Here is a 6639-nt window from a genome sequence, read left to right on the forward strand (position 1 = left end):
GCTAACGATTCAGGAAAAACGATAGTTTTATTTGTATTATTACTCTAATAGGTTTAGTCATGTTATAATTAAAATCTCATAAAATTACTTATAAAGTTCAGTCTCACTTATGGTCTGTTTGAGTTTGTGATTTTAAAAAGTGCGATTTGAACGCGATTATTAAAAATTTAGCCTTCAAAATCGTGCGTTATTAAAAACGCATCACCTTGCTTGCGATTTGGAAACTAGGATTTTTTTTTACGTCTTCAATTGTAGTATTTAAGAAACGCATTATCAATGAGTAGAAGTTTGTAAATTTTAAAAATGAATATGTGATTTTTACATACATTGTCTTATAGAGCATGCGATTATCTCACATATTTCTAATGGAACAAGCGATTTTTACATGTGTTTTTTTAAAAAAATACATGTAAAAATCATATGCACAAAAAATATATATTAATTTATCGGACTGAATTTTAAGAACTTTCAAACTTTTTTGTCATAATTTTTGAAAAACACATGCACAAAAAGCAAAAATTTATCCTAATAAGTATCAAATTAGCCCAAAGCTTTGTTGTCCTTTGAGGCTTTGGGCAGCTACCAAACATTAAAAAAAATAAAAATATATTTGTTGATGCTTCATATACTTGTGTATATAAAATAGGACCAAAATCCTTTGCAGTCGAGAGGAATTAGAGTGAAGCCGATCCTTTATACATATGAAAATTTTTATATATAAAGGATCGGCTCTTCTTCTTCGATTCAAATTTAACTGAAAAGGATCATGATGATACAAAATATGGTGGAAATGGTGTAGGGGTAGTTGAGGTTTTGTATTTTTGTATTGAACACAATTTGGAACCAAAGAGGTCCCCCTTTCTCTCTCTCTCTCTCTCTTGAGAGACAACTGTCGCAATCTAGGACATTGATACGAGGCAGAATAATGGATGTGAATAGATCAGGGCCATCCTTTTGTGTGTGGTCTCACATGGAAGCATGTGCACCTTTTAGTCGTACTAAAAGAGTGTTTTGGACTGGTGTTGAAACAGCCAAATCCAATGTGATTTTAAGTCAACTCAATAGTCCTTTGGTGGATAGAGATGTTTATCTTTTGTTTATTTACATCAATCACTTTAGGGAAAGGGTGATGCTCAAGTGTGATCACTCACACACAATAACTTGTGTGTTTCTTCATCGGCTTTGCTCTCGATCACATCGAAACGGGCTTTGTTTGATAATACTTTTTTGAAAAAAATAAAATAAAAGATAAAAATATTAGCAAACAACTTAAAATACAAATTTTTTTACCCCTATATTAAATGGGTAGATTATAAAAATACTTATAAGTACTAAGTCTCACATTAATTCTGTATTAAGAATACGTTTGATACTACGTTTTCGCAAATCAAAATTGCGATTCTAAATTAAATCGCATAAAATGTATAGTAAATACAAATAAAAAAGAATCCCGTATTATTAGACCATTTAAAATAACTTAGATTTAGGCAGCTTAAGATAATGAGTTATTATGAGGACTATTTGCTCCGAATAATTAAAACAGATAGGTTTTACAACCTCCTTCTTTTAGACTATCCAAATCTCACTCCCAAAAACACAAAATGCAACCCAAGTGGGACCTTATAATTTAGTAAGTTAATCTAATATATATTTTTTGTGCATGTGATTTTTACGTGTATTTTTAAAAAATACATATGAAAATCATTTGTTCTATTAAAAATATACGTAGGAATCGCATGCCCTATAAAACAATACATGTAAAAATCGCATGTTCATTTTTAAAATTTACAAACGTCTACTCGTAGAGAAAAAAACACAAATAAAAAAAAATCCCGTGTTATTAGACCGTCTAAAATAACTCAAAGATTTAATGGCATGTTTGGGTGACTTGCTATTTTTCAAAAATTAAATTCTACACAGATTTTATCAAACTTCTTCTAATTTTTTCTTAGGTTTTTTAAATCATTCAAACATTATTTCAAAAAACAAATTCTCTCAATATTCATAATTTTTCAAAAAACGCACATCTAAACGTGTGATTAAACAGCTTAAGAGAATCAGTTATTACGAGGCCTACTTACCCCGAACAATCGAAAACAGATAGATTTCACAACCCCCTCCCCTTATTAGACTCCCAAATCCAACTCCCCAAAGACACAAACTGCAACCCCCAAGTGAATTAAGTGGACCCTAAAAGGAATTCAAGGTGGTCACCCAGCAGCATCCAAAGGGTTGTCCAATCAACTCAGTTACAGTCATACATAACATACACAGTACTTGTCCACTTTTGGGCAACAAGGCCAACTAATTTGACAAAATTAGTGGATGCATGTCGGTTTCAACCTAACAGGTGAAAAAATCGTATCTCCACGTACTCTCGATCTCTAGCTCTTCCTTCCTGATGTAACACCAGAGAGAAGGAAGAGAGAGAGCATTTTAGACTTTAGAAACAAACAAACAAACCCTACAAATATTTTTTCAATCCTATTTGCTCTTAATTAAAGACAAACAAAAACAAGCCTCCAAAGCGTGCACCCAAATCCCTCCTGGAAAGTGTTTTTGTTCAAACCTCACATTCATGCACGCTCTTCATTACTCATAATTACGCCCATAAACAGCAACCTGTCTGCCTCTCTTTTGCCTTTTCTTTAAACTATAACCATAACCCCTAGCCTGCATGGTTAGCTCATAAACAACTACATATATATATATAAAGTTTCTTGACCTTTGGTTTAGAAAACAATTCGTTTTGTTTAGCGGGTTCAAAACGTGTGATTTTAAAAAAATAATGAACTTAAATAAGACATTATTCATTAGTTTGTTTAGGATTACGTGTTTGGCCCGTAAATTTGTGGGGCTAAATACACTCTTAAGCATTTTTATTATGGCTGCGATGAAATTAAAGTCCAATTAAAAATACCCATTTCGTGTAAAGAATGTAATAATACCATAAACCATACTTTTATTTAATTACTATTTTATATTGTTAGCGTTATAGTGATAATTAGCCTTTTATTTATTTTTATTTTTATTTTTTTTACGAAAATTGATTGACAATGACAAATAATAGAATATGATAAAGTGTGTTCATGAATACTGTTATCAATACTTTTTGTTTGAGCGTGCATGCATGTAGGTGGACTTTTAACATGTGGACTTCAACCTTTTTTGCTGAAGTTGAATATGACAATGCTTTGAATAGGGTATTAAATTGGCTAGCTCATATACAACTCTCTCTCTCTCTCTCTCTCTCTCTCTCTATATATATATATATATATAGTTTCTTGACCTTTGGTTTAGAAAACAATAAGTTTTGGTCTAACAGTTTCAAAATGTATGATTTGAAAAAAAAAAATAATGAATCCAAAGCGTAGTTGAGTGTTGGGTAAAATTTGTAAAACGTGACTTTTGAGAACGTGGTTAAACAATATGGTCTTTAAAATCATGTGTTTTTAAAAATGCACTCATTGCATGTAGAGCTTCAAATGTCGTTTTTTTCAAATGCATTTTTAAATAAGACATTCTTCATTATTTTGTGTAGGAATGGGCATTTGGCTTATAAATTCACAGAGCTAAATGCACTCTAAATATTTTTATCATGACTACGATGAAAGTCCAATTAAAAATACCCACTTAATGTAAATAATATAATAATATTATAAACCATACTTTTATCCGATTACTTTTTTATTTTATATTGTTAGGGTTATAGTGATAATCGGCTTTTGATTTTTTAATATTTTTTTATGAGAATTGGTTGACAATGACAAATAAAAGAGTATAATAAAAGTGTGTTCATGAATATTGTTATTAATACTTTTTGGTTAGTGTGCATGCATTTAGGTGGGCTTTTGACATGTGGACTTCAACCTTTATTTACTGAAGTTGAATATGACAATGCTTTGGATAGGGTATTAAATTGGCTAGAGTAATGGTCTTGTCCCTATAGACAATATTTAACTGTAAAGAAAAACTCTTATATTAAGCATTGTATAAGAACAAAAGGGTTCGTGAAAAGGAACATCTAGAATCATTTGGGTTCAAATTTAGGTACATCAATTAATTAGATAGTTTTTTAAGGGGTAGTTCAATCGGTTGGGAATCACATACCATGAAGCGGAGGTCACTAGTTCGAATCCCTCATTCCACCTCTTGTGTAGACATGTCAAACAAAAAAAAATTTAATTAAAGAATATTACTATTTACACTTATTTATTACATTTATTTTATAGAAATAAACGTAAAACTAATTCATGTAGTTGGCATAAATTATAAATCGTTTTTTACGATATAAAAAATAATATAGAGATCTTCGAAATAGACCAAAATAACAATTTAGTCCATACATTTAAATTATGTCAAAATACTGACGGATTCCGTTAGTGTGTCATGCCGGAGAGTTCAAATTCAGGTACATCAATTAATTAGGTAATATTATTATTTAACATTTATTTTATAGAAATAAACGTAAAACTAATTCATGTAGTTAGCCTAAATTACAAATCGCTCTCTACGATATAAAAATAATATAAAGATCTCCGAGATAGACCAAAATAACAATTTAATCCATACAGTTAAATTATGTCAAAATACTGACAGATTCTATTAGTGTGTCATGTTAATACCAATAAAATGATAACACGTGTTAGTTTTAATATACAAAAATCCTGATGTAGTATATTAATAGAATCCGTCATGTGTTTTGACGATTAAATTGTTATTTTGGCCTATCTCAAAAACCTTTAATTTTTTTTGCATGCAACGATTTATAATTCAAGCCGGCTATGAAAACTGATTTTACATTTATCTCTATTTTGTATTAGCTAACATTGTGACCTTTTTCAAGAGCCATTCATGGAATTCAAATTGAAATTGGTATTGATCGAGAGGATTCCTGGTCTAAAAGAGTTGACTCAAAGTCTCATATAACGCCAAAGACATAGCAAACATTGGCTGGTTTTTGCAGCAAATCGCTCCATCCAAATCACACCATATTTTTAGATTAATATATTTTCTCATGAGCTGTCAACTCACCAATTAAACTATATTTTATTTGCTAATATTTTAATAGTGTTTAATGCCCTTTTTTTTTTTTTTTTTTTTTTTTAATTGGACAACGTTTTCTTCTAAATTAATCACTCTAATAAAATTGGTATGACCTTGTGAACTGCATTTTTAAAAAAATTACGAAAAATATTTTCATTTTGAAGTGCATTTTAAAAAATAGTTGTTTTAAAACGTGAAAAAATAGAAGTTTTCAAATAGCAAGTAAGAGGTACATTTTTAAAAACAAACTATTTTTTAAAAGTTGAAAATCGATATTTAATAGGTCAAACACTTGACTGCATATCTGAAAATTACATTTTAAAATCGTTATTTTTTCAGATAACATGTTTAGAAAACGTTAAAGCCAAACGGACCCTTAAACTAACATGTTTCCTTAAAAGCTTAATGATTCTTAAAAATGCATGTGAAAATTGATTACTTTAACGGTTCATATCATTTTAATAGATTGAATATATAGATGAGTGGATAAAGATCCTCTCAATTTCAAGTGAATTATACAGAATTAATCTATTTCATTGTCCAAATTAAATTTTACAAATCTAATGATATATATATATCTTGAGAAAGTATATATTGTCATGTCATTTTTTATTTTTATTTTTAAATAATTGAATAATCATATGCTCCTTAATTTTGCACCAACAATTAATGAAATTAATTATATGCATTTTCTCATTGAATAATTTGGATTCATGAAAATATCGTTAATGAAGGGATTAAAGCATATCTAGTGAGGGTGGATCTGGCTTCTCATTTTGGCAAGCAAAGAATTAGCTTATCCATTGTGGTAATTTGAATTTAAATAAAGAGATTATTTAAGGGGCTAACGAACTTTAAGAGTAACTAATTAATGTAAGGATTTAGAATTAGAACTTGAGATTTCCAAGGGGATTTTTCCATTATTATGGACCTCAATACAATAAATTTTGACAGCAAATTCTTTGTATGGGGTGGGGTTCCTTCTTAATTATTAAAAAAAATACTCATTGCAATTTTAACAATATTAAAAAATTGCAATTTGAAAACATAGATAGTGCTTTTTTGAAAACACGTAACTTTAAAGCATAATCTGTAATTTTAAAAACCAAATTATGATTTGAATGGTGCGTTTAGGATTGTGATTTCGTAGACAAAAAATATAATTTTAAACCAAATTGTAGAAAATGAACTGTTTGAAAATTACGTTTTCAAAAAATTGAGATTTTAAAACGCAGAAAGCTGCAGGCAAGGGGGTGCTTTTTAGAAAACACAAAATTTTAAAGGATAACCTACAATTTTAAAGGCCAAACTGCAGTTTTGCAAAACGCTTAACTACATTTTTAAAAATTACTTTTTCAAATCGCACATTTTAAAATTGATATTTTAAAATGACACTTTTTGAATCGCAAAACCAAGTGGACCCTAAGATTTTGTTTAGATTTACGATTTTAAAATAACAATTTTAAAACGTCAGATTTGAAAATGAGATTTTTTAAAACGTATTTTTATATTTTTTTTAAGCCGTAATTTTTTAAAAATATACTTCCAAACATACACTTTTTGAAATTTGATTGCAATGCCAAACAAACTATA

This window comes from Alnus glutinosa, chromosome 13, assembly GCF_958979055.1.
Source record: "Alnus glutinosa chromosome 13, dhAlnGlut1.1, whole genome shotgun sequence".
Classification (NCBI taxonomy): domain Eukaryota; kingdom Viridiplantae; phylum Streptophyta; class Magnoliopsida; order Fagales; family Betulaceae; genus Alnus; species Alnus glutinosa.